This window comes from Peromyscus californicus, unplaced genomic scaffold (assembly GCF_007827085.1).
Source record: "Peromyscus californicus insignis strain IS unplaced genomic scaffold, ASM782708v3 Scaffold_22__1_contigs__length_63687245, whole genome shotgun sequence".
In the NCBI taxonomy this organism is placed as follows: Eukaryota; Metazoa; Chordata; class Mammalia; order Rodentia; family Cricetidae; genus Peromyscus; species Peromyscus californicus.
This window is the reverse complement of record NW_026294525.1, coordinates 133,312-160,086: the sequence shown is the minus strand read 5'-3', so window position 1 is coordinate 160,086 and position 26,775 is coordinate 133,312. Positions and strand designations below refer to the sequence as shown.

General features: G+C 36.2%; 1 pseudogene; it reads left to right on the top strand.

Moving 5' to 3' along the window:
• The first annotated feature begins 8,610 nt into the window (after positions 1 to 8,610).
• On the top strand, positions 8,611 to 26,424 carry LOC128118724 (endoplasmic reticulum aminopeptidase 2-like; annotated as a pseudogene).
• The last annotated feature ends 351 nt before the right edge of the window (positions 26,425 to 26,775 follow it).

Here is a 26,775-nt window from a genome sequence, read left to right as displayed (position 1 = left end):
CAATGGTAGAAATTTGGTCTCTGTTTGATAATACATTAGGCAGTCTGAAAATAGAACAATTAAATGAGAGGATAATTAATGTTGATGGGATGTATGTAACATCAATTATGAATATTATTTATTTGATTGTTTTTATTTTAGGGTTAAAAAGGTTGGTCAATTTAAGTGCCAAGATAAAAGCTTTAGAAAAACCTGTTAAAATGAATTATAGAGAAATTCAGAGCCAGCAGAAAAATTTAAAGGTGAACCTATCTCAAGACTGAATTATGTGGTCACAGAGAAACAGCCTCAGGTTACCAGACAGCACACATTAATCTACCCAGTAACCCTATAGGAACTGCCAAATGCTCAAGGGTATGTATAATGTACATAAGTGGACTCGAGTGGAAATGTTAGATTTAAGGAGATTTAAAGAAGCTATAGTATCATATGGTATGCATTCTTCATTTGTAAAGCAGGTGTTAAACTCGTGGTCAACTTGTAATAGAATTATCCCTCAGGAGTGGAAAGAATTAGTTACAGCAGTGCTAGAGGCCAGTCTACAGTTACAGTGGAGAATGTGGTGGAAAGAAGAGGCTAAAACTATAGAATAACAATGTAGGATTAGAGGTGTGGAAATTTCCCAGGATCAATTCTTGGAGAAGACAATTATGCTGATATACAAAGACAATGTTTATATGATAATCAAACCCTAATTCTATGCCACATGGCAGCCATGAATGTGTGGGACAGAACTGAGGAAGCAGGGAAGAAAATTGAATCATTTACAAAAGTTATACAGGGCCCCAAATAATCCTTCATGGATTTCTTACAAAGGGGGTCTTCAGCTGTAAGTAGAATGATACCAAATTCGGAAGCTAGATAGATGATAATTGAGTCTTTGGCTTTTGAAAATACAAATGCAGCATGCAAAAGAGTGATCAGGCCATTGAAGGCAAGATCAGCACCCTTGGAGGGTTAGATCAGGGATACAATTAATATTGAGTCTCATGACAATGATGATATGTGGAAAGGAGAGGTGACTTCAAGAACTTTGAAGAAAAATATTAATGTAAGATGTTTTAATTGTGGTACACAAGGTCACCTAAAAAGGGACTGTAAACAAGACATTCCTAGAAACAATGTTTCTTCAAGGAACCATGGCAACAGAGTGCCCCTCCCTTCTGGATTACACAGAAGGTGTGGTAAAGGTAAACATTGGACTAACAAATGTAAATCAACAAGGGACAGACAAGGTAATCCTTTGCCTCGGCCATTGGAAAACTCCCTAAGGGACCTCACACAGGCCCCCATGGCAAATTCAGTTCAGTCCTTTTCTGCCATTGTAGAAGAAACACCTTCTCAGAGCAATTAAATAACCAAATGCCTATTGTAAAAAAAACATACTGCTTGGGGTGATAAAACAGCTATATCAGAGAGAACAGAAAATTCAGGAGAAACCATAAAGCAAATTTTTTGGCAAACTTCTATGAGTGAATACAGACCAAAATTAAAAATACAAATAAATGTTGTTCTCTTGGAAGGTCTTGTAGACACCAGTGTGGACATCACAATAATTGCACCAGGATTTTGGCATCCAAATTGGCCTCTTCAGGAGGTAACTATTCAGTTGTTAGGGATTGGAACATTATTTCAAATGAAAAAGAGCAGAAGATGGGTTGAATGTATAGGACCAGATGGGTAAAAGGGAAAATTAAAGCCATATGTGACTAATGTAGCTATAAATTATGGTGCCATGGTCTATTACAACAATAGAGAATACCCAAGTTAACATTCCTCCAACCTCAGAAACAAACCATAAACTAACACATGTTTTTGAGAGAAATATTAGGAGGTATTATTATAAAGAAGAGTCACCAGCCATCCAGATTGTACAAGAACAGGATACAACTGCTAATCTTTCAAAGATACCAACAGCTCTCTCTACCTTTAAAATGGTTAACAGACAAGCCTGTATGGGTTCAACAATGGCCTTTAACAACAGAGAAACTACAAGCTTTAGAAGAGTTGGTACAAGAGCAGTTAAATGCTCAGCATATTGAAGAATCATCTAGCCCTAGGAATTCGCCTGTATTTGTTATTAAAAAGAAATCTGGAAAATAGTAGCAGACCTAAGAGCAATTAACAAAGTAATTCAGCCAATGGGCTCTCTACAATCTGGAATTCCTTTGCCTACTCTGTTACCTAAAGGATGGCCTCTTATAGCTATCAATTTAAAAGACTGTTTCTTCTCAATACTCTTACAAGAAAAGGACAGAGAAAGATTTGCCTTCACGGTGCCTACTTATAATAATTCTCAGCTGCTTAAGATATATCAATGCTTAAGATATAACACTCCCACAGGGAATGTTAAATATCCCACCCTGTGCCAATACAGCTCTTGGAAGTAATACATAAACAATTTCTTAAATCCATAATTTATCATTACATGGACAATATTTTACTTGCTGATTCAAGTGCAGATACCTAGAAAGAATGTTTAAAGAAGTAAAGAAAATTTTGCCTTGTTGGGGATTACAAGTTGCTCTTGAAAAAAATACAAAGAGGAGATTCTATTAATTATTTAGGATATAAAATAGGTCTACAAAAAATTAGACCCTGAAAGGTGCAGATTAGGAGAGATTGATTATGGACTCTTAATGACTTTCAAAGATTATTGAGAAATATTTCCCATCTATGGACTATTGTTGGGGTTTAAAAAATGATGAACTGAGTAATCTGTTCAAAACCTTAGAAGGTGAGAAGGATTTAAATAGTCCAAAAGAATTATCGCTGAAGCTGAGAGAGAATTGGCCTTGGTGGAAAAGAAAGTATAGGATAGACATGTGGATTATGTGGATCCAAAGCTTGATTGCATTTTGTTTATTTTACCCTCTAAGCATTCTTCTACAGGCATTTCAATGCAGAGGGAAGATATTATATTAGAATGGATATTTCTACCAAATAAACAGAGTAAAAACTTAAAAACTTATGTGGAAAAGATCTCTTACTTGATTTTAAAAGGAAAATTGAGACTTTTTCAATTAGCAGGAATAGACCCAGCAGAAATTGTAGCACCTTTAACTAAGGATGACATTGACAAATTATGGGCAGAAAGTGAAACTTGGCAAAGAGCTTGCAGTAACTTTTTTCGGGAGAGATTAACAGCAAATATCCCCAAAGCAATAGAAGTCAACTTATAAAGAGAGCTGATTGGATTCTGCCTTGCATTGTACAGGAAACACCCATATCTGGAGCCCATACATTTTATACAGATTCAAACAAACACTGAAAGGTGGGTTACAAATCAGAAAATTTAAGTAAAATGGTTCAAAGTTCTTATAATTCAGTTCAAAAATCAGAATTGTATGCAGAATAGCATACAGAATACTTGGTATTATTGGATTTTTTTTTGGAACCTCTCAACATAGTTACTGACTCTCAGTATGCTGACAGAGTGGTCTTATATATTAAGACTGCAGAATTTATCCCTGATGAGTCAGAATTAACTTTGTTATTTATTCACTTACAAGATATAATCAGGAATAGGAAGTATCCCTTATGTATAACTCACATCTGATCCCATATGGGTCTGCCAGGACCTCAGCAAAAGGCAATGATGAGATCAATAAACTATAGATAGGAAGTGTGCTGGAGGCCTCAGAATTTCATTAAAAACATCATGTCAATAGTAAGGGTTTAAAAAAGGATTTTTCCACAATCTGGCAATAAGCTAAGGAAATTGTAAGGAAATGTCCTACTTGTTCCTTTTACAATCAGATTCCATTACCAGCAGGATGTAACACAAAGGGTACTCAGAGGAATGAAATCTGGCAGATGGATGTGTTTCACTTTGCAGAATTTGTAAAATTGAAATATGTACACCACACCATTGATATATATTCAGGATTTCAATGAGCAACTGCTCTGAGTTCTGAAAAAGCTGATTCTATAATCACACATTTGCTAGAAGTTATGGCCATCATGCATACACCTGCACAAATTAAAACCGACAATGCTCCAGCATATGTCTCTGGTAAAATGAAACAGATTTTTGCTTATTACAATATAAAGCATATTACAGGTACACCACATAATCCTACAGGCCAAACAGTCATAGAAAGATCAAATCGAATTCTAAAAGATATGCTAAATAAACAGAAAGGGGTAACAAACCCCCCCAGAAATAGATTGCGTAATGCTCTATTAACTTTGAATTTTCTCAGTGCTAATGAGAAAGGAACAACAGCTGTGGAGAGACATTGGATAATAGAAAAAACTACAGAATTAAATCAGCCTACATACTTTAAAGATGTGCTGACCTCAGAATGGAAACCAGGATATGTATTACATTGGGGATAAGATTTTGCTTTTGTTTCTGCAGGAGAAGGAAAGCTATGGATACCATCAAAATTGATAAAGGTTCAATTTGAACAAGAAAGAACTCTTACTTAGAAGAGGTGATAGTTCATCAACCAGCATGACCATCCAATTTAAAATTAACTTATACCACTAACAAATACTTTTTATTTAATCAGATATAACTTGCCAAAAGGGAACCTCCCAAAGTTAGGCTTGGGAAAGGGTTTTTGTTTTTGTCTTTCAGGAGAATGAAGGCTAAGGAATCTGAAGAACACTGGAAAAATGAGACATATGAAGAAAAAGGACAAAGTGTCCAGAAAAAAAGTCCCAAGAAAAAGAATAAATTGGCCTATTGGTATATCACATATAAAATTTCATTAGTCTTCTTAAATGTTTGTTTCTGCTCTTCTCTACAGTCACAGTTCAATTAAACATTAAAGCTGGCTTTGGAGTTTGAGAATGGCTCTTTCCTTCTCTAAACCCAAACATGCTTGTTAAAAGAAAATGCAGAAATCTCTGTATCATGTCAGAAGAGCCATCTGATATGGGACAGAAGAAAACCAAAGTTGAGGGACTATTCTATTGCCACTAATCTCACAATTCTTTGGTTCTATTTTGATTCTTTAAACATTTCTTAAAGTATGAATTTTATAACAAAATTTATAAGATTAATATATATTTTTAACTTTTGTTATGATATTAATGGTCATATAGAGTACTAACTAAATCTATAAAAAGGCTTTATTTAGCCGCCTATACATGTTTTTATGTTGGAGTCTCTATCAGTTTTCTGCAGGGGATCATGACCAGGAATAACAGCAAATTTGCAGTCCCAAAAAGATGATGGGGCCCCACAACGATGATTCCACATGGACAATAATAATACCACTAAGCTGACAAACATCACCCAAAGGTCAACTTTGGACTACAAACTGCTCAGGACAATTTCAAGATGGCTAACTGAGATGATCCAGCCTCACAGTCTACTCAAACAAGGACTTGAGATAAGCCCTGCACTTTTGCATTATGCAGAGACTGTACAACAAGTAATACAGCTATCTCTCCCAGGACTTGACAATTAACTCAAAATTTTCTTTTCAGGATCCCCTAAAGATGCCTTTGCCTCCAAACAGCAGGAAGTAATATTAAGAACATGACACCCACATTCCCAAGAAGTAGCATGGGTAGTTTTTGGTTTTTCTCTGGATTTTGGATAATTGTTTAGGATGGTTGGTTACAAGTTGTTATTGTTAATGGTCAGGAAAAAGGCTAAATAAAGGAGATTAGATTTAAAGTTCTTGTTTGAAAAAAAAGAGGATATAGATAAGAAGTAGATTATTGAATCTACTCTAAAAAAGATATAGAAATGATAGGATAAAGGGTAGATTATTGAATCTACTCTGAAAAGAAAAAAGAGAGGATATAAATATGATATAGATAAAAAGGTAGATTATTGAATATATTTTTAAAAAGGCAACCACTAGTTTTAAATATTTTACATTGGATTGGATTTTTGTATATTGTATACAAATTATGTATATTGCTACAAATTTGAGATTGATTTTGTTAGAAAATGCTATACATATATTTCTAATCTTGTTCAAGTTACTGTACCTATACAGTTCATTTAACAAAGTAATGCAATTTGCTAATTCTTGAAAGTTATTATTACCAACTATTAGGATATAAAGAAATGAAAGTTAGTAGTTAGTCATTACAATTGAACTCGTAGTCATATTAGTTATGATTTCAAGGTCAAGCAGAGATGTATTTTAGACAGATAGGTCATCTTCAAACCCTTCAGAGATCTAGTGAATATGGCATTTAAGATGTTTTAATAGCATAGATTTTTTTCTTTTTTATGACTATGAGACACGTCAGCTCCTGGAAGCACTAATCTACTTCAGAGAAGATATGGGCATTGAAGAACCTCCACATGGAGTTTATTTTCACTGTGGCAAAAGTTAGCCACTGGGCAAGAAAGTGCCCTCGCATTGATTGCTGACAGTATGCTATCCAAAATGGACAAGCAGGACACAAAAGAAAGGACTACTGATCCTTGCCAAAACAAGTATGGTTGCAGGTTTGGCAACAGGCATCCTCTGAGGCAGGACAATATGGCACCATCGCTGAAGTGACTTTGCAATCTGGAAAAGGTACAATGCCTCTTCCTCCAAAGGCAACTGAACAGGCAGTGTGCCCATGGCTCCTGGTGTGCAGTGGAACAGTAGCTGGAGCAGTTATTCTTGGAGGAGTAACTAGGCTGACAGAGTCTGGCCTCTGGATGGTAGACTGGCATTTAGTAAAGGAGATGAAGCCACCCACAAGCCAAGAAGAATGGGAAACCGAATTCCAAAAACACCAGCAATTTCCAGAATTTAAAATCCTGAATCATGACATGACACTGGTGGAATTCAAGTATATCTGGTACATGGAATACTTGCACTGAATATGGGGTTGAGCTGGAGGCCTTGTGTACATCCTGCTTCACAAATGAGAGTGTCAGATATGCTAAGCCTGTAAGCCAAAGATGATGCCCCAATGTTTCAGGAAAAATCTCGTGTGACTGTCCAGGCAGCTGGTTGTTTCTGTTATAACTCATTTTTTAGAAGTTGCTTGTTTGCACTTCCTGTATTACTAGGTAATATTATTTTCTTCTCGGGTCTCAGAAGGAGTTGAAGATTAGATAGTTATAGTTTTCTTTGTTAAGAAACTCAGTAAGAGGTGTAAAGTGTATGAATTTGAAAGACATCATAAGATAGTTTTCTGTTGGTAATACAAGATAGGCTAGGAAGTGAATTAGGCACATTTTGGACTCACCAAAATAGGATAGATAATGGAATATTTTCTCTGAATTTGTCAAATGTAAATGAACTAGACATTGTTGATGTATTTATTGCTTGTATACATTGTATATAGTTATTGTTCTTATTGTATACAGCTTTTCTTATATTAGTTATAACCTTTTTATTATTTTTATTAGACAGAAAAAGGGGAAATGTGGTGATGTATTGTGTCCCCCAATATATTATGTCCCTTAATAAAATTTATCTGAGGATCAGAGGAAAAAGCCAGTCACTATAGTAAACATAGAAGTCAGGCAATGGTAGCACATACCTTTAATCCTACCACTTGGGAGACAGGGATTTGTCTGGATCTCTGTGAGTTCAAAGCGTGGTGACACATGCCTTTAATTCCAGCACTAACCATAGAGGTCTGGAGGTCTGTACAGACAGACAGAAAGTGACAAAGATGGGCAGGAAGAGGAAGTAATGTAGCTGGACAGAGAGAGCAAATGATATAGCAGAACAGAAAGGCATATAGGTGTGGCTATACAGGAAGTAGGTCTCTTTGGAGACTGAGGTGTCAGTGAGGTGAGGTTAGCTTGTGGCTTTTCCTATTCCTCTGATTTCTCATGTTTTCACCCCCTATATCTGGCTCTGGATTTTAACAAGACCATTTACCAATTCATCTACACTGGAATGTCTGTTTTACATACAGAGAGAACTGATCTGTATGTCAGAGCATACAGGTGTATGTATCATATCTGCCTGAAACTTCAAAAATATTTTAGTTAGAATATTATAAATGCAAATTTTATTTCTATGGCTTTTGATATGTTGAAAATAAGCTGAGGATTAACACAACTTAATTAGATCCTTTACAGCAGTAGTCATACACACAGGTGATGCTGTATAACAAAAGAGAGAAAGTTCAATAGTATGAATAAAAAATAACAATATCTGTAATGTAAAGTGTTATTTATGAGTTATTAGGAAAAAATAGAGGTATTTCACAGTTTTCCTTTAAGATTTGAGTCATTCTTTTAAAATAGTACAATATATGTTATAAGCATCCAACATGCAGTTCATTTATTTACCAACCCTCTGCTCATTGCATAGGAGGGTACATGGGCTTCATTATATACAGTTTTAAGGAAAATATCCTTTTATGTGAGCCTTAAAGGCCTTCTATTTGTGGCAACCAGATGATATCTTAATTTCTTCTTATTTTATGGATATTTGGCTTAATTCTGATAGAGAATGTTTCTCCATTTACATATATCTTTCTATACTTTAAGATTTTATTTGTGGGGTCTTTTGTGCTCTATGTGTATTTTTTTCATTCTAGGTTAGACCCATTTATTAAAACACATTGTTTGTATCTTAATGACCTAACTGGAGCCAATGCAATGTGATAGAGAACTTGTGAGATTTATCCTGAATATTAATGTATCTTCTGGAATAGATTTATTGTCACATTTCTGTAATGGTTAATTCATACAGAAAACTTATATTTAATGTTCACATAGGATTTTATTGCTTAGAAGTCATCCTTCCCCAACTACGCTTTTGTTCGAGTTTTTAACATCATTTAGTTAAAAATTCCAGCTGCCACCAATGAGGAACTATTTTCTTGGCATGAGCTACATACAGCTCCGCAATGTGGTCATCTCACTCCACTGTGACCTGTTCATCCATCTAAATCTAACCTCTCTGGACTTCATTGCATTTGGGAAGTTTGAGGTCTTAGTAAGAGATGCTATCCAGTTTATCATCTTGCACAGCTAAGACCTAGAAACCAAAAATGCCATCCTTCAGTTAGAGGAAGAATTGAGATTTACAAAACCAGGAAAAAAAAAACTGCATGTGTTGAGTTACCCTAATCATCACAAATTGCACTGTTAGTTCCAGAGAAACTTACAGCTGGCCTCAGATACTCTGTGGCTGTAAGATATCCATGCTAAGTTAGCTGATAGATTTGAAGGATTTTATAAAAGCACCTGTAAGGGTGTTGATGGTGAAACAAAGTAAGTAATTTACAATCTTTTGTGATACTTATAGATTACATCTCTTGTCAGCAAATGTTTCACCAATCATGTAGAAAAAAAAACTAAATAAACGTGGGAAACTCAGAAGTGAAATTTCTAACATTCCTTCTGGATACTGTAATAGAGATGGAACAGGAGACAGGATGCATAGGCTTAAACAGGTAGAGGGAAGATAATAAAATAGAGGCCAGTCTGTGATGGATGCTCTGGGTAGTAATAGGCAGAGCAGAGGTAGAAATGGGGAAGGCTTCTCAAAGGAGGCAATACTTGAACTGAAACAAGAAGAAAGTATGAGATGTAGGAAGAGGGAAGAAAGAGTGTTCATTTCTAGAAAATGGCATGGTTCAAATCCAGGAGGCATAAACATAAAATATACGTGTTTGAAGAATTAATGATGAATGTGATCTGTTTAGTCAACACACACACACTGAGCACATGTTATATGACAAGTGTAACTTTGGGCACTAAGTGTGAAGTGTTGAGAAGTGTTGAAAAATACTGTAAGGACAAGAGAATAATAAAACAAGCAAGGTAAACTACTAGGGAAGAAGTGCAAAAACAATGAAGCTGCTACAATATAGAGAAAGAGTATATGGGGATTGAGACCAATTTGTATGAATTGCAGGAAATGTTTGTTAAGGAGGTGTGTTTAAACTGACATCTGTAGTTGGTTGTTTTTGCTCTTTTGGGGGACCCACCACCCAGCTCCCAAATAAATCACACACAGAGGCTTAATCTTAATTATAAATGCCCACCCTTAGCTTGGCTTGTTTCTTGCCAACTTTTCTTAACTTTAAATTATTCCATCTATATTTTGCCTTTGGACTTTTTCCTTTTCTTACTTCCGTATATCTTACTTTCACTCTTACTCCATGGCTGGCTGGGTGACTAAGTGGCTGACCCCTAGCATCCTCCTCTTCTTGTTCTCTTGCTCTTTCTTCTCCTAGATTTCTCCTTCCACTTAGTCTCTTTGCCTGCCAGCCCCACCTATCTCTCTCTCCTGCCTTGCTATTGGCCATTCAGCTCTTTATTAGACCATCAGGTGTTTTAGACAGGGAAAGTAACACAGCTTCACAGAGTTAAACAAATTGAACATCTTTGCATCATTAAACAAATGTTCCACAGCACAAACAAATGTAACATATCTTAAAATAATATTCTACAATATTTTCTTCCTTGTCTAAATAAATGAAGGTTTTAACTTTAACATAGTAAAACTATACAACAAAAATAATTATCAAGTAAAAATTACACTTACAACATTCTGTCCATTTGTAGTTACCATATTCAGAGAAAATAATGCATTATCTATCTTATCTTAGTGAATCCAAAGTTTTATACCTAACTTACTTTCTATCATAACTAAGAAAAACTACAACTATAATTATCTAGTCTTCAACTCTATCAAAGACCCAGAAGGATGTAATATTATCTAACAACAGAGGCATTTGGCTGCCTGGACAGTTGCCCAACATTCCTCTGCAATGTTGGGGCATCCATCTTCAGCTTACAGGCCCAGAATATCTGGCAAACTTTTCAGTGAAGCAGGAAATTTGGAGGACTGTCCTGCTTTGTATTGGCAAAATTCATCAGTCACTTGTCTCTGTGTCTTGCAGAATGTCTGGCAGACTCTTCTATGAAGCAGGAATCTTGAAGGACTGTCCTGCATTGTTTTGACAAAGTTCATCAGTCACTTTTCTGTGGGTCCTGCATGTCCAGTCTGCACAGCGTACAGTCAGGCAGTCAAGGCAAAAGAAGTTTCTTTGCCCAGTGGCTAACATTGCTACAATGAAAGCAAACTCCTATGGAGTTTCTTCAATGCCCATCATCCTTTTATCAAGTAAATTGATGCTGCCAGGAACATACATGTCTCATTGTCATGAAAAGCCCTACATTAACAAAACATTTAAATGCCATATTTTGTAGGTCTTTAAAGTTTTTGAAGACCAACTATTTATCTCAAATATCTCTATATGACCTTGAAAAACATACCTAACATTATCTACAAATTTGATTCTTTAAATGACTACTAACCTATGTTTCTTGATTATCCTAAATAGTTTATTGTAGATGTAATTCAGTGTAGATGTAGCCAACGGTTTTATCAGACAAGAAACACGGAGCCGATTCAGAGAAGAAAGCCAAGAGGTCAGAGCCAAGAGCCTCACCCTTCCTGATTCAGGGATCCTCCTCAGCCAAGAGAGCTCTCTGAAAGAGGAGCCCTCCTTCCTGTGTGTCTGTCTCTATATTCTCTCTGTTCTGGCTTCTGATTGGTTGTAAACCCAATCATGTGACTGCCTCATCACTGCCTGTATGTACCGCCCTCCAGGTCCATAAAGGCGTACGCCACCACTGCCACGCATTTGCTATGGCTCTAATAGCTCTGACCCCCAGGCAACTTTATTTAAAATATCACCACATTTCCCCTTTTCTAATTTAATAAAAAGGAAAAAAAAAGAAAAAGGTTATAACTAACAAAAGAAAAACTACATACAAAAGTACAATAACTATATACAATGTCTAAATAATTTCTAGTCCATTTGTATTTGACAAATTCAGAGAAAATAATTTCATTATTTATCTTATTTTGTTAAGTCCAAAATGTATCTAATTCACTTTCTATCCTAATTAATCTTCAACTATAACTAACTAATCTTCAACTATAACTAACTAACTTTCAACTATAACTAACTAATCTTCAATTATAACTAACTAACTTTCATTTCTTTATATCCTAATAGTTGGTAATAATAACATTCAAGGATCAGAAAATTGTACTGTTAAATGAACGGTATAAGTACAATTAGAAATATACATATAGCATTTTCTAACAATATCAATTCCAATATATATAACTTGTATACAGTATAAAACAATCCAATCCAATGTAAAATACTTAAAACTAGTAATTGTCTTTTTCTTCTTCTTTCTTTCTTTTCTTTTCTTTTTTTTTTAAATAAGAACCTTAAATCTAATCTCCTTTGCTTAGCCTTTTTCCTAACCCTTGACAACAACTTGTAACCAAGCCCCCTAAACAATGAAAACTATCCCAGACCCAAAACCCATTAAAAAGATCAAAAAACCACCTGCCCCACACCACCTCTTTGGGAATGTGGGCGTCGTATTCTTAAAATTGCTTCCTGCTGCATATGGGCAAAGTTATCTTTATCCTGAAAGAAAAATTTTAGGTTAATTGTCAAATTCTAGGAAAGGTAACCATATCCTTCATTATCCAGTCTATGTATAATGCCAAAGTTCAGGGTTTATCTCAAGTCCTTATTCAAGTAGTCTTTGAGACTGGATCATCTCAGCTAGTCATCTCAAAATTACTCTGAGCACCTTGTAGTTCAAAGCTGATCTGTAGATGATGTTTGTCAGTTTAGTGATATTATTATTGTCCACGTGGAATTGTTGTTGTTGTGGGGCCCCAACTTCTTCCTGGAGACTTCAGTTGATGTTAGGCCTGGCCGTGATTTTCTGCAGAAAACCATACGCCGTTTCACTCTGTTTCCTGAGATAGATGATTTGTCCCTTTTCTTCAGTTGTCTCATTTTCAATTTTCCTCTCTGTCCTTCTGGACCTATACATTCAAACCATCTTGCACTCTGTTTCACCTGAGATAATGTCCCAATACCTAACAGTTGAATGTTTACCTCCTGAAGAGGCCAAGTTGGATGCCAAAATTCTGGTGCAATTATGGTAACGTCCGCACCTGTATCTACCAGACCAGACAACAAACCATCATTTATTTTTATCGATAATTTTGGTCTTTGTTCATTAATAGAAGTTTTCTTTATGTTTTCTCCTGAATTTTCTATTCTCTCTGTTTCATCATCCTGACCAACATGACTTATTCCAATAGGCATTTGGTTATTTAATTGCTCTGAGTAGGGGTTTCCTCTACGACTGCAGGAAAGGTTTGAACTGGATTTGCTATTGGGGCCTTCATGAGGCCCCTCTGGGAGTTTCCCGAAGACTGAGGCAAAGGATTACCCTGTCTGTCCCTTGTTGATCTACATTCATTGGTCCAGTGTTTTCCCTTACCACACCTTCTGCATACTCCAGAAGGAAGGGGCCTTCTGTTGCCATTGTTCCTTGAGGAAACATTGTTTCTAGGAATGACCTGTTTACAGTCCCTTTTCAAATGTCCTTGCTTTCCACATCCAAAACATCTAACATTCCTCAAGCCTTTTGAAATTGCTTCTCCTACCCACGTATCATCATGCTCATGAGTTTCAACATTAACCGTGTCTCAAATCCAATCTTCCAAAGGTGCAGATCTTGCCTTTAACAGCCTGATTATTGTTTTGCATGCTGCATTCGCATTCTCAAAGGCCAAAGTTTCAATTATTATCTTACCAGCTTCTGAATCCGGGACCATTCTCTTTACTGCTGAAGCCAGTCTTTGTAAAAAAATCTGTGAAAGATTCTTTTGAACCTTGTATAACCTTTGTAAATGACTCAGTTTTTTTTTCCTGCTTCCTCAACTCTGTCCCATGCATTCAAGGCTGCTGTTCAACATAAAATTAAGGTTTGGACATCATATAAACATTGTGCTGGTGCTGAAGCATATTGACCTTCTCCAATAAGCTGATCCTGGCAGACTTGTATTCCTTTATCCCTCCACTGTTTTTCTATGTTTTTAGCTTCATCCTTGAACCAAGTTAGCCACTGAAGCCTTTGACTGGGTTCAAGAACAGCTTGTGCCAGCTCCCGCCAATCCTGTGGTACAATCCTATTATATGTTGACCAAGAGTTTAACATTTGCTTTACATATGGGGAATGCATGCCATAAGATACTATTGCCTCCTTAAACCTTCGTAAATCCAACATTTCAATTGGAGCCCAAATATTTTGTGTAGTCATTTGATCAGGCAACTGCTGTACGGTTACTGGACAAACTAAAGGTGACTGTGTGAAAACAGGCTTTCTTTCTGTAACCCTATGATCCAATCTTGAAGCAGCTTCACTGTTAGTTTCTTCTGTCTGAGTTTTTACAGGTTTATCAAGATTTTCTAAAGTTGTCACCCTGGCACTTAAATTGACTATCTTCTTAAATAGTAAAATAAGAATAAATATAGTAATAAAATGCATAATTCTATCAACATTAATCTTCTCATATAGCTGTTCCATTGTTAGACTGTCTAAAATTGCAAACAAAGCCCAATTTTCTTCCAATGAACACAAAAAACCCATTTTTTTTTAAATGTGGAAAAAAATTTCTCTTTTAAATAGTTTCCTTTAAAATATTGGATAACTAAGTCCTCATAGAACAGTACAAATCCGAGGGAATTTCAAAACAGCCACCTAGTGTCCAAGGTGTGAATCCAGCTCAGCAGTTAAATGGTTTTTAACGGATTCTTGTCACGTTGGGCGCCAAATGTAGATGTAATTCAGTGTAGATGTAGCCAACGGTTTTATCAGACAAGAAACACGGAGCCGATTCAGAGAAGAAAGCCAAGAGGTCAGAGCCAAGAGCCTCACCCTTCCTGATTCAGGGATCCTCTTCAGCCAAGAGAGCTCTCCGAAAGAGGAGCCCTCCTTCCTGTGTGTCTGTCTCTATATTCTCTCTGTTCTGGCTTATGATTGGTTGTAAACCCAATCATGTGACTGCCTCATCACTGCCTGTATGTACCGCCCTCCAGGTCCTTAAAGGCGTATGCCACCACTGCCACGCATTTGCTATGGCTCTAATAGCTCTGACCCCCAGGCAACTTTATTTAAAATACCACCACAGTTTATAATAATAGCTTTCAAAAACTAGAATTTTACCTTACATTTTTAAATGAACTGCATAGGTACAATACCTTAAACTAGAGTAGAAACATATACATATATATATATATATATACAATATATGTATATATATATATATATATATATACAATAACAAAAAGGACCTTAAATTTGTATCAATACAGTATATTCCTCTAAATGATAACAAACATCCATAGTCCATCAATATAACCAAAAGCCTCCCACACCCCTCTTGGGAATGTGGGTGTCATGTTCTCCAAACTGCTTCCTGCTGTTTATGGGCAAAGGCATCTTTAAAGGTGCCTCTGAGAAAATTTGAAATAATGGCCAAGTCCTGGGAAGACCAGCTATAATCTTTGTTGATAGATATCACCTGTCAAGATTCAGGAGGTCTCCCCTAATCAAACCTAATCTATCTCATTCCTGAAGGAATCCACAGCCTCGTGTCTCCTGTGGGAACAAAACTCCAAAGCATTTTTGATTTCCATTTGAAAAATACATTTGACTTCTTTTTTAAAGTTAAGATGCCCTAAATCTAGGTTGGTTCAATTTTTCAGTCTAGTTGACAATCCCATATCTCCCAACAGCTGTCTTTTGCCCATCAGTAATCAAAATATTTAAAACCAACACAATATTATACAGGATCCAGACTTCCTGTGTATTTCCCATCTTTATATGACTTTTTTCTTTTATATTATTTTTACTGTCTCTTTAAAGACTTTTTAAAAAACTGTTTATTTCTTTCTATAATTGTCTATATCCATTTTCTTTTCTTTCTCAAGCCTATACACATTGCAAAATGCACTGGAACCTGTTTAGAGGTTTTTTTTCCTTCTGGACCTCTTTTACTGTAAATATCTAGTCTTTTTTGACTGCATGACCAAAGTTTAAACTGCTAAACTACACCTGGATTGTCTGTGTGGCTCTCAGCTGGCCCCACCTGCTCTTAGTCATGAAAGCCAAGCCTAAAGCTCATGGCCTGGACAGAGGTATGTGACCAGGAACTTCATTCAGCCTTCCTAGAGCTTTAGAATGCCAATGCTTGTGCTGTGGCAGACATTTTTTACTTAGTTTTTTTTGCTCCTATTTAATGTACTGGCTACTCAAGGGATCACCTTAGTATCTTCAAGCAGGCAGAAACTCTTAAAGGAACTGTATCCTCTTTTTTTCCCATTTTTCTCAGGCCCTACATGGAAAATTGAGAGCCTTACATTGGTATGCCAAAATGTAGTTGGTTGGGTTTTGTTTACCTGTCCTGGCCAGTGGGATCTTCAGCAGAGACCCTAGAAGGGGGAATGGTGAATGAAGGGACAAGAGACACAAAGAATTGACAGCAAGACAGAATTCTGATCAAGCTGCAAAATTTTATTTTTCTCAGGTGGGTTTTATAGTAAGCAGACTATAGTAAGCAGATCTTTGGGAAAAGATCAGGGGACTGTTGAGTTGTCAAGCAACCCAACCAAGCAACCTAACCACAAAACACTGTTACTAATGGTCACTGTAGCACAAAGATAAGGAAATGTTAAGTTATTTTCTAATAACTCAGGACTTGTCCAGGCATGTCAAAAGTTTCTGGTTAGTGGCTCAATTCTGGACAACAGAAACTTAACTCAGGCAGGCAATATGGCATGGCTCTTAAAATTGTCCTCGGCATTTACCTTTACTCTTTTGGCTCTTTTGCTCTTCATTCTCTCTTGATTTTTCTCCTTGTTCTCTTGCTCTTTTTTCTTTTCCTCCTAGATTTCTTCTTCTATTTATTCTCTCTGCCTGCAAGCCCTGCCTATCTTTTCTCATGCCTAATTATTGGCTGTTCAGTTCTTTTTTTAGATGATCAGGTGTTTTAGACAGGCAAAGTAACACAGCTTCACAGAGTTAAGCAAATGGAACATAAAAGGATGCAACACATCTTTGCATCATCAAACAAATGTTCCATAGCATAAACAAATGTAACACATCTTAAAATAATATTCTACAAACAGACATCTAAGTTTAAAGTAGAAGAGAGACTGAGTAAAGGGGAAAACAGAGCACACTTATGAGAACATTTTAGGGCAAGGGAAAACACTCCATTATAAGACTGACTGAGAAAGTCTCTGTGGTTTGAGGAGAGTAACCTGGGTGAAAAGGTGTTAGAAAATGTTGCATCTTGGAGCCCCTTGTAAGAAGTTATAGTCTTTTACTATGGTGCAATGGGAAGTCACTGGAAAATTCTGATCTGATCTATGCTGTTGATTGCGAAGATTACATGTATACTGAGTGTATATAATGGAGACAAAAACATTGAAGGAGAATAAGTATTTTGAGAGGTCATTGCAGTAGTTCAAGTAAGAAAAGATGGTAATTTGGGCCAGGCCAGTATCATTGATTACAGAGTAAAATCACTGAATTTCACCTTCATTTTGGAAGATGTTTATTAGTGAGATTGAACACTATTTCTTATTCTTCTTTACTTCTGGTGTGTGTGTGTGTGTGTGTGTGTGTGTGTGTGTGTGTGTGTGTGTGTGTGTGTGTGTGTATGAGAGAGAGAGAGAGAGAGAGAGAGAGAGAGAGAGAGAGAGAGAGGAGGTTTGTCTTTGTTCCCTTTGTCTTTTGGATATATTGAGTAAAAATGTTGCTTTGAAATTTTGACAATGTCAATCAATGTAACAACCACATATAAATAAATATCACCATGTGGACAAAATTTTTTGGAGGAGGGCTAGTTGAGAAGAAGGGAGCCAGCAATATGGAAGAGGAATAGGAGGGGGTAAGGGGGCTGAATACATCATATATTAAATTTTTAAAAATACTTTGGAGGATAAAACAACACAGACTGGAAGTGAGGACAGTGAGTAGACACTGGGTGGGTGATTAACGGTGTCTGCTGAATTCTTCATTTTCCTTCCTCACTGGAGTGTTCAATGTCCACTGAAGCCTCCAGGACCATCTCTTTCCTCTTCTGCTTGGTGGCACTTGTCATCACTGTAGATTCAATTCAGAGCCTGGTTCTTGGGTCTAGCACAAGAACTGAGAAAGATACTTACTATCTGCTTCACCAAAGCATTGTACAAACCAGTAGGTGATCTTTACTGGCTTCATTTTCTCAAGTGAAAAATGCTTAGCTAAAGGGCATACACCTTTAGAATATCATTTTTGGTTATATATTTGGGATAATAGCTGGAGGAAGTCAAGATTCTTCCTGCTTACAATGACTAGTCAATCCTGTCTCTACTTGCTCATCAGATCTATCACACAGTATAATATACTACAAAATGTCAAATGAAGCTAAGAGGCATATCTCTGTGTGTTTCTGTCTGTTTCTCTTTCATAAATTGGGAAATAGTTTTATTAGTTTTTTTGAGAGGCAGAAAGTCACACTTTGCAGGTAGTGGAGTTAACATGGTTTCAGAACAAAGGAAAAAAGTCAATCTTGCTTTTGTAGTATAGCTTAATCGGACTCAAATTTCACTTTAGCAATTTTTTCCCAGAAACTTGGAATTCCTCTACATTTACAGTACCTTTTACCAAATGAAATGAAACTCTGAGGCCCCATGATTTACAAATCTTTACAGCCAATCATTGATAGCTCTAGCCTGATTTCCCTAGTCTCCATCAGAAAAACACAGTAAGCAGGTCTTGACAGGTCCTCTGGCCTCTTCCTTACCTACCTCCACTTACCTGACACTTGACATTTTTTACTATCAGCACTTTCTCCAGCCAATTTGCTTCTTTTTTAAAGATTAAACCCAAAGAATATGTTTGTAATTGTATAAGTACAGAAAGTGTTGGTGTGGTAGGATATAGATTGTTAGTGTATATATCCAAAGACTGCATTCCGAAGCCTGGGTAACTTTGCTGAAAGCAGAGAGAATTAGAAGTTCCTGTGGAAGAGTTCCAAATGGAGATCCTTAGTCAATAATGGCTCATGAATATGAAGCCTAGCTTCTTTCATAGACCACCCTAAAGGTCCTGTTTCATGATTCCTGGGGTATAAAACTAAAGTTAGGGTTTTATTGTAATGTTCCTCTTCCCACATGCTGGTAGCATGTTTTTAATGTCACTCATATATAGTTACTCAAAGGTTTTGAGATTTAGAGGTCCTATTTTCTAGGTTTCTGGTCAATTTTGAGGTCATATTACTGGTATGGTCACTCAAATTATCTTAGCTGCAATTTGTTTATCACAATAACATGAACAGTGTAGAGTGTCTGCCCAGTGTGGTACATTACTGTTGATCAATATCTCTGAGTAAATTTTAGTTTCATTTCTTTTCAAAATCTAGGTCTAAATTGACTAAAATTGTAGCTTGATAAATATACTATCTCTAGACTTGATATGCTTGTGGAAGCTACAAGTTCATTTACTGGTTTTAGTTTTATTCTAACTGAAACCATATGTTTTCACAAGATAATTGCAGTAACAGATTTTGAAACAACACAGACAAGAATAGCTTTCCCCTGCTGTGATGAACCACTATTCAAAGCCAACTTTTCAATCAGTATAAGAAAGAGAAAACACATTGTACTACCTAGTATGCCAAATGTACTGCCATCTTCAAGAACTCTGTGTATTATTCTCAAGTTATGCATCTATCCTATATTTTCTTTCTAGATTTAAGTTATTAGTATTTTTTAAATTTTTCATGCATTTTGATCATATTCTTTTCCCTTCTCCAACTCTTCCCAGATCCTCCTCCTCCCTACCTAACCAACTTCATGTTCTTTCTGTCTCTTAAGAAAATAAAACAAAACAATAATAACAGCGAAAGAACACACACACTCACAAAAACCAAAACAAAACAAAAACTCATGGAGTCCATTTTGTATTGGTCAACTACTTCTGACCACGAGGCTTACCCTAGAGGAGTGTGGTTGTTATACTCAGTGACACTCCATAGAAGAAAACTGATTTTCCCTTTCCTAGCAGCTATCTATTAAAAATAGCTTCTTGGTTAGGGGTGGGACTTGTGCTGGCTTTGCCTTCTCCATGCTAAGATTTGCCTGGCTTGAACTTATGCAGGTTGCATACATGAATGGCATTAACAAAACTCCATTAACTTTTTCCCCACTGACATATTATGTACATAACTATCCCAGTTCTTCTATGCTTAACATCACCAATGGGCTTAAGCGACCCCTGTGAAAAGGTTGTTCGACCCCCAAAGGGATCAAGAACCAAAGGTAGAGAACTGCTGCTTTAAGAGAACACTGCTTAGAATGGAATGCACACTTGCTGCTGAATATTCCTAAGCAAGTAGAGTCCTGCTAGCATTGGGAAACATCTAAATCTTCACTAAGTAGTAAGTGTTTTATACTTGGTGTTTATGTATATGTTTATGAAAAACTCATATTAATACCCTTCACATAGAGAGTTAAGGAAATGCTAATCTTCATGGATGAATTAATGCTGTGACCAAATACCAAGAAATCTGGTCATTTGAATAAGACTTTTAATACCCGTAAACTCAGATATTCTAATTCTAATCTCCAGTTGGTGGCCCTGTTTGGGGAGATTTAGGAAGCAGAAGCTTGCTGGAGGAAGGATGTTACTGGGTGCAGGCTGTGAGAATAGAAAAGCCTCATGCCACTTCAAGTTCTCTCTCTCTCTCTCTCTCTCTCTCTCTCTCTCTCTCTCTCTCTCTCTCTCTCTCTCCCTCTCTCTTTCTCTCTCTCTCTCTATATATATTTCATACTTGTGTTTGAAAATGTGAGCATTCAGTTTCCTGCTTCTGCCAACATGCTCACGTTTGCTGCCATTCCTCCCTACCATGATAGATTCCTATCCCTCCAGAACCATAAGTCCAAATACACTCTTCCTTCTGTAAGTTACCTGGGTCATGGTGTTTTATTACAGCAACAGAAAAATAACCAATACAAGAAACAACTCAAAGAAGGGTCTATTTTGGCTCACAGTTTTGGGGGTACAATCTATCTTGGAGAGGAAGGTGTATCAAAGGTTGTGGTAGCAGGAGTAATAAGTTAAGGATCTTACCTACTCCAGTGCAACAGGAAGCAGACAACAGATAGAAGTGGAGCTGGACTGTAATACCTCAGGTCCATGCTCCAGTGACTCATTGCCTTCGGCAAGGCTTCATCTTCTAAAGAAAGTTCCATGACCTTCCAAAATGGCACAGATCTGGGGACCAAGTATTCAAATAATGAGCCTATGGGGGAAATTTTACATTTAAAGCAGTACATTGAGTCACTCCATGTTCCTCAACAAAGCTGTCATTTAGCCAACACATAAAGCATGCTTAGCAAACAAATATCAGCTTTGCCAAAAGCCCACCTTGTTGAAAGGGGGGTGCGGGAAGGAAGGAAGGGACAGGGAGGGCTAGAATTGTTACTAACCTGAAGTGATGCTTTCAGGTCATGGGACCTGTATACATTCAGGATTTAGGAGAACAGTGCTACATAGGGAACTTTCTCTGGGACAAGTTACTCAGACTAAACACAGAATTCAGTGATTTTCTAGTGATTTTTGATGGATGTAGCTGACTAGACTGCACGCTGAAAACTTCCTGCTTCCTGGGAGATAGGCAGAACCTTAAATTACTAATGACCATCTTGGCCTGACTGCTTTCATTGCCGAATCAATGAAGCAAAGATAAAATAAGATGATGGCTCAAACTGTCATGTAGCCAGTTTGTAAAAGAATGTAAAATCACATCTGAATTTTGGTCCTGCTGTGAAACTAGCCCTATGACCTCCAGCATTTTAGTTAGCATTTTTTGGAGTCCATTTCCCTACCTGTGAAATAACAGCTACCTCACACCCACATAAGAGGATTCAAAGACAAAGGGAAGCATCCAGAAAAGTTTTGCTTCCTGTTTCCTTCTGCTGAAGAGATTATTATAGTTTTGAAAAAAAAAAAAAAAAAAGGAAGGGCCTATTCTCCAGCATTTTTTTTTACCCTGGGAAGCCTACAAGTAAAAACATTTATCTAACACGATTTTGTAATTTCAGGCAGCAATTTGTGTCTTTAAAAGAGGAATAAAAGAAATACAGCCAGGAGAGGCTATTTATCTAAAAGGCCATTGAGTGCCCTTCACAAAGAGGGATTCCTTCTTACTTTACTGCTATATATCAGGTACAGTCATGAAATATTCCATTTCACATACAGATTCCTTCCCTTTGCTGTAGGTTAAAACAACTGAACTTGAAGAGGGCCTCGTGGAAGAACACTCAGAAGCTACCTTGAGAATAAGCACATACCTTATAACCTACATAGTCTTTGAGTTTGACTCTGTGAGCCACACAACCTCATCAGGGTCAAGATGAGACTGAGTTCCTATTGTAGAACAGTGTCCTTGGTGCATTTTCTCTTATTTTCTTATGCTTTTTTTTTTTAAAAAAAAATCAAAGTTGAAGCTTATTTTTCACACTAAAAATAGATCGAAATTTATATTAAAATGATTCTGAAACTGGATGGTGGTGGCACATGCTTTTAATCCCAGCACTTTCTGAGTTCCAGGCCAGCCTGGTCTACAGAGCTAGTTACAGGACAGAGACCTGTCTCAAAAAACAAACAAACAAAGATCCTGAATCTTATCACCAAGATGTAACTGCTTATAACAGTAAGTTTTGCCTTCTAAATATTTTCCAGCCATGCCAGTATATAGTAAGAGTATATACTGAAGAAATACAGATATTTATTTCAATTACATATTGTATATATATGTATATATATACACACACAATAAATTATGACTATTTAAACTTGATTTTATAATAATTTGAATATGTCATAAAATTAAATGTCATTGTTTTCTATGATAATATATTCACATTTTCATAGAAATTCATAGGGTTCTTTAACAACCTGTTTTAGCAAATTGATGTTTTCAATACCTTTTTTCTCTCAACAAAATTGTCTCTGTAAGTTTTAGCATCTTCATTATTTGCAAAAATTTTGACTGTACCCATTAATTTTCTTTTAGTTAAATTTTTATTAATATCAATGGAGACACTAAAGAAATAAAAAGAATTTCATACCATAAGGAATCAAACTATAGACTTAAAATTTCAAGGAATCATGACATGATGCCTCCAAAATGACTAATTACATACATATTATTCTTATGGATATCTAGATGTGTTTTATGAGTTTGTGTCTCTAGATATATATCATAGTATCTCTCTGCATGTATATATATGTATATAGACATAATATGTGGGGGGGGGCATGTGGTACTTAACTTTGCCAGCCTCCTTGAATTCATATCTTACTTCTACAGTGTCCTACCACACTACAGTGTACCTAATACCACCAGAGTGGTATTAGGCACATCTTATAATTTCCTGTGTTGTGTCTCCTTTGCTTTATCTATAAAATACTACCACTATTCCATTAGGGTTATAGTATTAATTTAGATTTTATATGAAATACTTTTTACATTTCCTGGTGAATTGCATGGAAAAGAGAGAGCTACTTACATATCCTCTGCATAGTTATTTTGAAAGACTTCAGTTAATTCAAAGCATGAAAATAGCCCTAACACTTGGAAAACAAGAACATTGCCATCCATTTTTTTTTTTTTTTTTTTTTGGTTTTTTGAGACAGGGTTTCTCTGTGTAGCTTTGCGCCTTTCCTGGAACCCACTTGGTAGCCCAGGCTGGCCTCGAACTCACAGAGATCCACCGGCCTCTGCCTCCCGAGTGCTGGTATTAAAGGCGTGCGCCACCACCGCCCGGCGCCATCCATTTTTTTAATGCTGAATAGCTAGATAATTTAGTAGAGTTATTTGAATATATTTTAGGTTTTTATTTTCAGTTTAAAATAAACTAGATGGGTGATGAGCAGTTGGTCTTATAAATTATTTTCAATTAGCATACAAAGTAGCAAGTTTCCTTATGACATTTCCTACATAATTAGTTTGGTTTTCTACTCTCCTCCCACACCCACTCATCTCTCCCATCTCCTTGCTCTTACTCTCCACTTATAAACCCTAGCTCCAGTATATCCCCTTTCTACTTTATATCACATGTTCTATTACTGTCCTTACTCTCTTTTCTAATACTATTTCCCAATTTATGAATCCCTTTCTAGTTTCATAATCTATACTCACACTCACTCCTCTGTAAGTATATGTATATAAAAATTAGAAACTAGGATCCACATATGAGAAAGCATGTGTATAGTTGGTATTTTTTCACTCTTTTACTGTTTTCTCTTTGTGAGCCCACCAGGCAGCTCCAAAATAAATCAAATGGAATCTTATTCTTTCTTATTAATGTCTGGCCTTAGCTTGGCTTGTTTCTAGCCAGCTTTTCTTAAATTATCCTGTCTGCCTTTTGCCTCTAGGCTTTTACCTTTCTCTATTTCTGTATATCTTTCTTTACTTCTTACTCTGTGGCTTGCTGTGTAGCTGGGTGACTGGCCCCTGATGTCCTCCTCTCTTTCTCCTTTATTTGCTCCTCAATCATTTCTTCCCAGATTTCTCCTCCTATTTATTCTCTCTGCCTGCCAGCCTTGCCTGTCCTTTCTCCTGCCTTGCTATTGGCCATTCAGCTCTTTATTAAACCAATCAGGTATTTCAAGCAGGCAAATTAACACAGCTTCACAGAGTTACACAAATGCAACATAAAAGCATGCAAAACATCTTTGACCATTAAACAAATATTCCACAGCATAAACAAATGTAACACATCTTAAAATAATATTCCATAACACAAGTGTGGCATTTGTCTTTCTAAGCTCGTTACATCATTTAATATAATATTTTTCAGTTCCATCTATCTGCCTCTAAATTTTATAGCTTAATTTTTCTTTATAGATGATTAAAATTCCATTGTGTCCATGTGCCACATTTTCACTACCCATTTATTTTTTGATGAGAATCTAATTTCCTTGTTATTGTGAATAGAGCAACAAGTAGCATGGATGGCCAAGTATTTTTTTTGGTAGGCTATAGAATCCTTCAGGTATACATCCAGGTATATGATAGCTATATTATACAGTAGTTCTATTTTTAGTTTATTGAGAAAACCCCACACTATTTTCCACAATGACAGAATCAGGTTACACTCCTACCAACAATAGTAAGAGTTTTCTCTTTTTCACATCTTTGCCAACATTCTATGCTTTATTTTCTTGATATTATTCTGATTAGCGTAAGTTGAAATCTCAACTTACATTAATTTTAATTTTCATTTCCTTATGGCATTCACTTGTGTTTCTTCTTTTGAGAAGTATCTGTTCAGTTCATTGTCCCACTTATTCATTTGCAGGGATAAGGTTGGTGTTTTACTTTTGCAATTCTTTATGTAGTCTAGACATTAAACCCTGTCTGAAGTATAGATAGCAAAGATTTTTCTCCCATTCTTCATGCTTTCTCTTCATTCAAATGATGGTTTCTTTTGCTGTATAGTTTTCTAATTTTATGTCACCCAACCTGTCAATCCTTGTGACTATTTCTTGTGTCTTGCCTATACTTATAGTTTGAAGTGTTTTCCCTATGATTTCTTCTAGAAGTTTCAACCTTTAGTTGAAATTATTTTTTTTTTTAAAGATTTATTTATTTATTATGTATACAGTGTTCTGTCTGCATATACACTTGCAGGTCAGAAGAGGGCACCAGATCTCTTTATGGATGGTTGTGAGCCACCATGTGGTTGCTGGGAATTGAACTCATGACCTCTGGAAGAACAGCCAGTGCTCTTAACCTCTGAGCCATCTCTCCAGCCCTTAGTTGAAATTAAAAATCTTTAATTTAAGATTTTAAAGTCTCTGATCCACCTTGAATTGATTTTTATGCAGGGTAAGAGATAAGGATCTACTGTCATTTTTCTGCAGAAGATATCCAGTTTTCAAGCATCATTTGTTGAATCAACCATTTTATTCCACTGTATTTTTTTTTACATCTTTATCAAAACTTATCTTCTATTATATTATCTACTCTTAAATTCTTGAAGGTTTTCTCATATAGGTCTTAGAATTCATGTTTATGATTGTAATTTTGGAATGCTGGTTCTCCAGCTTCCAAGTATATCATAGTGATTAACTCAAATGTATTTTTATGAGTCAATATAACTTGAAACTTACTGGTTACCACATAGGAAGTTGAATGTAACAAAAAACATAGGGCTGTTTACAATTTCAAGACTATTGTTTTAGTAATTCAAAAAATTTCTCATCCCTTTGACAACATGCCGAAGATAACTCAATATTGTCTTGAAAAATATAGTCTACTTTTCTAAGAAGCATACAGTTTAAGAAAGCTCTAAGGAGCTTTCATTCAGAGACCACCTCTGGTCTCCATTTCCCAGACATCTCTCTATTCATCCCCTGACAAATGGAATCAAATGTATCATGCCTTGCAAGAATCACTGAAACTAATTGACTTTTAGGAAAAGTACCCTGATAGCAACTATTCATTCTCCAGGCTGGGTATGTTCAAACTATATATCATTGTTTTTGTTCTGCTTATAGAGCATGCTTTGATGTCTTACTTCTTTTATGTGCTTTCAGCAGGCATTGAAGAGATTGAGTTAGCCCAGAAGGAACCATTTATTTAAGAGATATTGTTTGGGTATAAAAACAAAAACAAAAACAAAACAAACAAACAAACAAACAAAAAAGTGCATCTGAGAAACCTATACAGTGTGTGTCATTTTCTCACATTTTAGCTGAATTGCACATTAGAAGTGAGTTAAATTTTGTGGCAATCTCTGAACCATATTTGTACAAGACTAGCAATTTTCTGATGAAATTTTCCAAAGATTTATATAACCAGAAACTAGAAACTGACCCTGGAGGTTGAATGATAAGATTGGCACATCTACCAAAGACATTGGGATGAAGAGATCATTTGAGGCAGATGTGGAAGTAATGCTCATTGTCTTCAAAATGAAAACACCCAATTTCTC